We start from the raw sequence: 10,973 nt of genomic DNA, 5'->3' as shown, positions 1-10,973 counted from the left end.
TTGGACAGTTCTACCTAGAACTGATTTAGACAGTTCTACCCTAGAACTGTTCTAAGTAGAACTGTCAGAATCAGTTCTAGGTAGAACTGACTAAATCAGTTCTAGATAAAATTGTCAGGATCAGTTCTAGGGTAGAACTGTCTAAATCAGTTCTAGGTAGAACTGTCCAAATCAGTTCTAACCGTAGAACTGTCAGCAGAACTGTCTAAATCAGTCAGGACTGTAGAACAGTTCTAAATGACGTCACTGCAGTAAGGGCACTTTAGAATTTAGAAGAAATAAATCACTTTCAGTTACTTTGCTTTATAATAGCAGATTTTCTATATTTCTTTCTGATCAAACGTTACATGTACAAATATCGAAGTGAATAGGAGGTTATCCAACTCATCGGAGACATATTTTGATAAGATTGCATAGGAAACATCATTGTTTACGTTTCTTCGTTCCCCGTTTTTAACAGTCTCTTCATAAATATAACTCTGCATTTAATTCATGGAATTTTAATCGTAATTTACCTTGTTTGCCTTGGATTTACATTCATTTAAGATTATGTTTTGACAAATGTTCATACGAAAATTTTACAGTGGATGAATTATGGGATATTAATGAAAAAAGTGTTGTATTATAACGTAAAAAAACTATATACATTTGCACCATCTCGTCAATTTAGCCAGACTTATCCATAACGATTATAAATGATATCTTGGAGTCTGAAACTCAGAAAAATATACTCATCTGAACATGAATGAAGAATTTGCCATTGGACGTTCGGCTACAAACTAAATCATGCATTGTTCTTTGCCTTCTTCCATTTGTCTTCAAATTATATTATAAACAGTATACTATTTCAAGAAGAGAACTTCCCATACATGTACTTTTTATTTTAAAATAAAGTATATGAATCAGTCATGTGAGTGTTGGATGATGCCGTAAAATAGTTTTGTTTAAATAAAAACAACATCACACAAACTAACTGACTTCAAAAGTCACTTTAGTGACGGTTCATTATTATGGATACAAAGAGGAAATAATGGCGCGCTAAATTTTTAGATATGGTATAAATACACCTTACCGCTATTTGTCTACCATTACTGGATATCGCACAGGTTCTGGTAAAAATTTGACATCATAAAACAAAATATATCTGACGTCACAATGGAAAAGTGATTTTTGTATGCTTCAAAAGTTCAAGAGGCCGGGTCAGCCAGGATTAGCAATAAAGGTGTATTGTGTTCCAAAGTTGGTGTCATTTTTATCATACAATCCGTCCTGACATAGAAATATTATTGGTTTACAATGAGGCCATATATATTTACATGAGAAGTGTAACGACTCAGTCTGATACATGTATATCGAAACTACTGAAAGGAGTAGGTCCGGTAAGGACCGATTTTGGCCTCAAATTTCAGTTTCATCTGACGAAAGATGTTGACCACTTTTTAAACACTTAAGTGTCTATTTCATATGATTCTAATAATTAATGTGAAAGATTTAACTTATTTAGTCATAAAAAAACCCGATCCGATTCAAGCTCAAATATGAAAAATCTACCAAATATGCGAAAAAATGTCACTTTTCAGATGGTTTTTGTCATAAACGAAAGTGGCCGCATCCGTGTTCATCCTCAATCTTTATATATGTTATGTATTATTATCAAATACAACTTCCATTTCAATCTTTTGGATGAACACGAATGCGGCCACTTTCGTTTTACACGGAAACCGTCTAAAATTTAACTAAAATGCTTGAATTGTGAAGATTTCAGTAATTTAGCATGATTTATTGGTGCTAGTACCCAATATATGTGCATTGTATTGTAAAAAACAGCCCATATTTATGTAGCAGAACCATTCAACTATCCAATAAATAACTAAAAGTTTACATTTTAACACTTTTGTAAAACTGCCATATTTTGGGACCGAAAAGGGGTCTTACTGGACTTACTTACGTACGCCGCTAGATTAAAACTGACGTGGAAAGGTAACACATGCCCACCGAAAGCTCTTTTTTTGAGAGCCCAGGTGGTCGTGTGGTCTAGCGGGACGGCTGCAGTGCAGGCGATTTGGTGTCAAGATATCACAGTAGCATGGGTTCGAATCCCGGCGAGGGAAGAACCAAAAATTTGCGAAAGCAAATTTACAGATCTAACATTGTTGGGTTGATGTTTAGACGAGTTGTATATACATTATGTACACAGCCATGTATCACCATCATTGATTGCGATCCGATTGATACATCTGTTGTAGAGTTGTCACTGACTCGGACGTACTTATGAATATAATTATTTTCTGTGACTGTATATTACATTAATTTGTAGGATCCTTTACTATAGATAATTTAGCTGATCTGTAACAATAACATCTTCATGCCTTATATATCATGTACTGTAGTACGCCGCTAGATTAAAACTGACGTGGAAAGGTAACACATGCCCACCGAAAGCTCTTTTTTGAGAGCCCAGGTGGTCGTGTGGTCTAGCGGGACGGCTGCAGTGCAGGCGATTTGGTGTCACGATATCACAGTAGCATGGGTTCGAATCCCGGCGAGGGAAGAACCAAAAATTTGCGAAAGCAAATTTACAGATCTAACATTGTTGGGTTGATGTTTAGACGAGTTGTATATATATATATAAAATGACTGAATAAATAGTCAACGATCAATCTTACAGGGCGATGGATCATGTAATATGATTCTGTACACTACAAAATATAATATATAACAAGTCGAAAAGGGTACACCATCACCATTAAATAACTATAAAATATACAAATATTAGATATTTCGGATAACAGATATCCTTCTTCGGTAATTGCACAATGACAAATGAATCATGTCAATTCAAATTGAGACTCTATCAAAATCTTGATTTAAACAATTTAAGCAAACGCTGGAACAATTTTATAATTTCCAAACACACCACAAAGACTACAAAAATATGCCAAAAATAGTTATTTACGATGTGAAATGGCACAACTCTAGATTTCCAAAGGTTGTGAAAGTTGAGATGTTATAACTGCAAAAATGTCTTAACCGATCCAGGATGGTATAAATTAGACAACGGTAGGGCAACTACAGCAGAAACTACATATTTAAGCCTCCAAAACGAATAGCAGTCTAATAATGATTGAAAAAATAAGTTTTATATAATGAGGTAAAATAATTGAACGTGGCAACGTACTTATACATCATCCCGAATCAATGAAAACCTGTAATTTAAACTGTTATTTTAAAAATAATTTCGAAATGTAAAGCCAGTACTAAATCCGGCGTTGTTTGTAACAGGTGGTCACAGGAAAAAGAGGGACTCGTTATATATATATATACAACTCTTCTAAACATCAACCCAACAATGTTAGATCTGTAAATTTGCTTTCGCAAATTTTTGGTTCTTCCCTCGCCGGAATTCGAACCCATGCTACTGTGATATCGTGACACCCAATCGCCTGCACTGCAGCCGTCCCGCTAGACCACACGACCACCTGGGCTCTAAAAAAAAGAGCTTTCGGTGGGCATGTGTTATATACATGTATATTAAGATTTACATTATAAAGTGTAAATACAATGTATGGTCAGTTTTGGTTGATGCTGTCACATATGGTCAGTTTTGGTTGATACGGTCAAATATGGTCAGCTTTCATGGTTTTGGTTGATGCGGACAAATAATTTTGTTATATCCATGAGTCAGTCTGAGATATCAAAACTACTGAAATTAGTTTACGATTCAAAATTTTGATTAAAAAGAGGACATTCTGGCTCTGTAAACTGATGCGAGCATAATTTTGTTTTCCAATGTTGCTTTCCTTCATCATGATCATGTTCATATTGAACAATCCATCCTGACAATGCCTGATATAAAAATATAATCACGCGCAATATAAAATTCTACTTGAAACAATATTTCCCAATATTCATGCAATAACCCTATAATATAGATCATTTGTTTTATAATGATCATACACTCCATCCTTATATAAAAATATTACAGATTTACTATGCGACTATAAGAGTTGTATAAAAAAGAGCAAATATGGTCAGTTTTGGTTGATGTGGTCAAATATGGTCAGTTTTGGTTGATGCTGTCAAATATGTTCAGTTTTGATTGATACAGACAAATAATTTTGTTACACGAGTCAGTATGAGGTATGAAAACTACTGATATTTGTTTCTGATGCGATATTTTGAATAAAAATAGGAAATGCTGGCACCCTCAATTTATGCGAGAGAAAAAAATTGTGGTCATTGATTTCCAATATTGCAGTTATTTATATACTACAGTAGTCTCTCTGGAACTAAAATTATAACTGAATTGCTGTGCAGCTTTATAGATTTACATAATAAAAAGGAAATATGGTAAGTTTTGGTTGATGCAGTCAAAAGATTTTATTACACGACTCAGTCTGAAGTATACAAACTACTGATATTTGTTTAGGATTCAATATTTTGAATAAAACAAGGACAGTCATGCTCATTGAAGGATCAAGGGGAGGGGGTCCAGGGTTTGGAACCCCACTTTTTTTTTAACATCAATGCATTTGAAGGGGAGCATGTAGTTGGACCCCCAGCCTGATCTAGCTGCCCCTGCATGCTGGCACTATAAATTGATGTGAACAAATACATTTTCCCAAAATTGCTGTTACTTGTATATTACAGTCCCTATAGACCTTAAATTAAAACTGAAATACTGTACAGCTATATAGATTTGCAGAAAGAAAAAGCAAATAAAGGCAGTTTAGATTGATGCGGTCAAAATTTTGTTGTTAAACAGGTCGTCCGAGGTATGAAAACTACTCGTAAACAGATATTATATTGGTTATTGAGGTCCGATAATTTTGTTATGTGAAAATGAGCCATCCTGACTCCCGGAATAACAAATGTAAAACCATTCAAATAATAATGCCCCCCCCCTAACACTAACGGCCTAATTTATGTACAAAAATTGAGAAAAAACAAAAATTTATGTAACACATCAACAAAAAAAAATCACTGAATTACATGCTCCTGACTTGGAACAGGCACATACATGCAGAATATGGCGGGGTTAACAGGTTAAACATGTTCTCTAAGGCAGCAACCATTTGATTTTCGGGGGGGGGGGGGGGGGGGGGGGGGCTATGTTTTTTTTTCAGTACAAACTTTTTTTTTCGCTTCGGCGAAGAACAATCAGGTTTTTTTAGCGACAAACCGAAAACAATTTTTTTTCTTTCAATTTTAGCATAACATATAGTTGCAGCTGAGGATGATGAAACAAACAATTTGTTTTCTCAGGGTCCAAAACAAATTCTTTTTTTCACCAAAAACTGGAAACAAACTTTTTATTCCAAATTAAAAACATACCCCCCCCCCCCACCCCCCCCCCCCCCTCCGAAAGTCAAATGGCTGCTGCCTAAGTCTTGCCGATTATAAATCTGAAATAAAACCGGCAAAATAGCAAAACTCTATATATTTAAATTGCTTTTTTACCCAACCCTTTATATTAAGGCAAAGTGTTCTTAAAACTTATAAATCAACTCTAACCGTAGAATTTATAAATCAATTTTAGCCACAGAATTTATAAATCAATTTTAGCCGTAGAATTTATAAATCAATTCTGGCCGTAGAATTTATAAAAATCAATTTTAGCCGTAGAATTTATAAATCAATTATGGCCGTAGAATTTATAAAAATCAATTCTAGCCGTAGAACTAGAAATCAATTTTAACCGTAGAACTGTTCATATATGCCAAAATCCTAAGGACTGTTGAGCACCAGAATACTCTGCCATAGAATAGAATACAAAATTAATAAATGTGTTTCGTCTGGTACTTTTTATGGAATGTTCTTCGTCGTGAGCACATAAACAATAATACAAAATGAAAACCCAATGGTGTATAAATTATTTAATTTTTAAAAACATGCATGAGATAATGAGACCTTCACTGAACCAACAAATCCACCTAAGATGAATAATAAGTAACAGTAGTGTATCTGTATTCTGGTGCTCAACAGTCCTTAGGATTTTGGCATATATGAACATTGGGAGACAAGAAAATAGAAATGAGAGACGAATAAAAGCCTTTAATGTTCAGTTTGGTTCGATTTGTTGTGAGCTTATTAGCATGATTATTTAGGGTAGTCTATATTATTGATCAATTACCCATGTTTAATTTCGATCGATTTTCTGATTTTGTTCACACATTGTAGCTATACAAATTATAGATCCGCGCACATTATATAGTGCAAAAAAATACAGATCATTTACAATTGAAACAAAACCTGAAGGAATCGAATAGATACACGTCTTCTGTTATATTTGTATCAACAATTCGAATACACACCCATCTGAAGTGCAACAATCGGACAATTTAAAGAGCAGACGATTATTCTGGCATCTAACAACCAAAGACCAGAAATAAAACACAAGTCACTAGTAAGTTATATCCATCAACTAATTCGTGGAAGATAACAAATGAAAATAATAATGTATCAATGTATTGCATCCGAATTGGTTTTCTGAATTTATCTTCATCAGGAAAGATCAAACCAACAAATTTGAATGTCTATACATATCTGAATAGGTGAATAGCTGTATACCACCCAAAAGAGAGAAACAAAACTGAAATACACAATCGAGGAGAGATAGACAGACACAAATTCGAAAAAATTACGACGACACAAACTGAGGTCTAAAACACTGTATGCAAAACTAAGATTTCAACGAGGGTATCATGCATCAGCTGTACCCTTGAAACCGGGGTTAGTTTCAAGTTGCTATGAATGAACGAGTGCCAGTACATCATCAATATGTATGAAGTAAAATTGGATAAAAGCAAGATGCATCTTTTGATATTTAATGCGTGTCAGATGAGTTCAAAGACGCCAGCAAGTATAGTTCAAATTAAGCACCACACGAATGCTGGCTGTTCTTTTAAAACATGTGGGATTGAGACCAGTGGCCTATCAAAGTGATAAAGTCTGCAATACATAGTATTACAAAATACATCTATTTGTATTTATAAAAATAACAACTTGTTATCGTTGAATGTTTTTTTTTATTAATTTACTTCAAATGTTCATCATCAATTTCTTCGTCTGTTGAAACCTTTTAGATTTTTCCTCAACACCGTGTTGTTTTTTATAAAGGTACGAAACACATCTACTAACCGTGTATTGAAATAAGACCCGCCTACTACCCTTATATACAATATACAAGGTCTTCGCGTGGTTGCTTAAAACGAACGATATTCCTAAAAATGTATAGGAGGAAAGATATTGATAAATACTCCACAATGGGAATTTGTTTTCTTGTTGCAGAATTGAATACACGCACCGACAGCCACAAAATCTGGTTACTCGCCACTTCCCGATACAAATTTATCTAACCCTCATGTTTTAAAAAGAAATGAATAGCATGGATATTATAGCATCACCTCGAGCTATCATTTAAATGACCTCTGTTTACAGTCAGGTTCAAGAAAGTTGTTCGACTGGGATCTTTCTTGGGCAGTTCACTTGTCAAGCAAGTCGAGGTAGCAATGTCATTAATTATTTTATAAATTCAAAAAACTCTGTTTTTCTAATGTCTTTTCACTTCTCTTTAATAAGACCTATTGATTTTGTTCTGATAATTATCATATTTTCTTTATTTCGTCTGACACTTTTATTTCCTTATTGTCTTGCAAGAAAGTCTTAAATAGTGTAATAAATGGGTCTTATGTATTTGTTATGCATCTTATATACATAATTTTACTTAAATTGTATTATTGAGCTTCGAGATATTTGTTAAACTTGGTAGCACGCCACCCAGTCAAATTTAGAGTTGAAAAACATTAAGTGGGCGTAAGGGGGAGATAATTTTGAAGAAGTAGAATCCTGACTGTCTTGTAATTAGATATATGATTGGAAGTTTGCTGCATATCATGAAAGCATTTTTGGATATACAGTATAGTTTACTGTACACGAGCAGAATAAAACGTACGATCATGTTACATTGTACATACATTCAACCTGTTTATATTTTTAGTATGAGGGTTTAGATAGATGTGATATTGATAAATGTTATCATCTGGTGCATCTGGTGCAAGAAAATTGGTACCGTCAATTTTATTATAAGCATAATTATGCTATTCTCATCGCAGGGTTTTTTTCCCAAATTTATTTGTTTATGTAATACAAAAGATGTCAAGAATATGGTTTTATGGAACCCCTTAAAATACGATTTTAGTCAAATAAGACCAATTTTACCTTAGCACAAACCGTCTTCTTTGCTTATTAAGACCTACAACATGCTCGTATGTATAAGCAATAAAACATATCCATGTTCATATTAGTTCCTGTTATTGACCTACTATATTAAAATGGAATGAAAGTCAGACTGTCTAGACCATGTGTTGTAAATTGATTTAGAAAAAAATATATAAACAATATGGAATGACTGCCAATGAAACAACTATTTGCAAACGAATGCGACAAAAGCAACAACGAACAAAAATTATAACACAATTGAATTGAAAAAACTTACGTCATAATTTATAACTAAACAATATAAAATTGACTTAACTCATCAGATCGATACACATGCACAGAAAAAAACATCTATCGAAAAAACAGATCGGACATGGCAGTGTATTTATACATTTTTTTTACGGTTGTTTCGGATGTGTGTGGATGCCGTGATCTGTGAAAAATAGCAATACCGAATCCAACAGACATAAGATTCAAAGCAAAATAATAGTCAATCAATGGAAATTCCCGAAATCAGGATTGATCGTCACGAACAAAAGGTTCACTATTGACTTTCGTCTAGCTGCTTTAGTTATGATTTTATATAGGTAATGGTTGATTTGTTAGTTTTACAAGCCAATCCGTCGGATGGTCTTAGTGAATTACCAGATCAATAAATCATCTTAAATGAAAAGATAATCGAATATGTGATTTTGAAATGAATACTAGACACATTTTATATCCATGTGGACTGTGTGTATGGCTTCATTCTCACACACACAAAAAACCGCAAAAATGATGTCGCATATAGTGGATTTCCATATAAAACTTAAGGACAGGATTATTTTACCACATATGGAAAACATTCTTATGTAGTTATGTGCATGCAACAGAAGTGTCATTATAATTAGGCAAATCAACATCCTTGTACAATGTTGTACGCTGTTATCTTCAACTTAAAATTGTAATATCGCAAACACGAGCCATAAGAAGTTATAATTGAACGCCAGGATATAAACTGTGGTCGAGATGACTATATTTTCTTACACCAGTCTATCAAATCATTGAACAACACAGAGTCATGACATTATTATAATTTCTGTGTTTAGCTTTCTTAGGCCGATATATACCATTCAAGTTAAAACACATAGAGTTATCTGATGCGCGTGTCTAGTCCTAGATACATTTGAACATACATACAAAGAATATGCCGTTCTAGGTGTTGCAATATTGGTTTTAGTGGGGACACATGTCCATCTACTATCACGTAATATATCACCCAGAATTTTATAACAAGTCATTTCAATGTGCAATCCACCTCACATGACGATAAACTCTGTACAAATCAGGCCATTCCCACTGAATATCCACTAATTACCAAAAGTGGCTGATCTGCCGTTACTATTGATGTTTCTTTCGTGTTAACCACATTTTCCGTCTTATCCATCAAACACATGGTCATTGCAACTCAACGGGCTTGTTTTTAAACAGTGACATCATAAATTTTACACTTACTTGAACAGCTCTACCAGTGGCTTGCCTTTTAGAGTAATGAGATTAAGTACGATTTATACCAGTTTACCCTGGTAGGGCAAACAAATCACTCATTATGTTTGTAAATAGGTGGCACATGCGCAAAACTGTTAAATCATGTGTGTCATAACCTTGAAAAATGTTATCAAACCAAACCATAATATCATTGAAAATCCCATATCGCTTTTTTATAGTAAATAGTTAAAATGTTTTTTAATAAATTTTGTTACATTTTCGCGCATGCGCAAACCCTGTATATGTCAAATACTCATGTCTAGTGAGTTATTCACATGTAAGAAAGGTAGATACCAAACCTGACAGCTGTTTTTCATTAAAAGAAGGTAAACGAAAAGTTTTCAAGAAAAAAATCAGTATATTCAAACTGAAAAAAAAACAGCCATTTTAGAAAACGGCGGTGGCCATCTTGGAAACTATTTTTTTTTTAATGGCCAGCAGTTGTTTCTTAAAAAGTATATAATAATGATGCTTTGTGGTAATTTTCATGCTTGTATCATCATTTGCACTCGATTTTGCCTGCTATTATCTTCCACTATCATGGAATATTGTCAATTTGAATATTCTACATACCAGTGATAGTTGAATGTTAAAGAATAAAACGGAAAGGAAAGTGATCACTAGTGTCTTTCACATGATTTCCCAGCCGACTCAATCGTTAATCTCTAAATTATCAAGACATTTATATGTTTAATGGTTCTTAAAATAGGAACAGCATGGCCTTTTAATTATTCCTCATCAAGATAATAAAAATATCCAAGATACAAGATAGGATTTTATGAAAAGAAACAAGAAGATGTGGTATGAGTATGAATGAGACAACTCTCCATCCATGTTAAAATTAAAAAAAAAACATTATAGGTCAAATAACGATATTCAACATGGAGCCTTGGCACTCACGGAACAGAAAGCTATAAGGGAGCATCAAAATGACTTGTGTAAAACCATTCAAATAGGAAAAAATCAATAGTCTCATCTACATGATCTTTATATAAAAAAAAACAAGAAATGCTTTCAGAAACGACAGCAACTGAACAACTAGTTCTTTACTGTAGATACATAAGTACACTTATCTACAAACAACTCAACAGTTAGAATCAAATCAAATATTTTTAAAGCCAAATTTCTCACAAAAAATAAAAAGCATTACAACAAAACATTACCAAAAATTGTAAGCAACATCTTTCGAAGGATTTTTAAAAATTAAATTGAGTTAAATCGACACT

This window comes from Mytilus trossulus, chromosome 11 (assembly GCF_036588685.1).
Source record: "Mytilus trossulus isolate FHL-02 chromosome 11, PNRI_Mtr1.1.1.hap1, whole genome shotgun sequence".
In the NCBI taxonomy this organism is placed as follows: domain Eukaryota; kingdom Metazoa; phylum Mollusca; class Bivalvia; order Mytilida; family Mytilidae; genus Mytilus; species Mytilus trossulus.
This window is presented reverse-complemented; position numbering follows the sequence as displayed.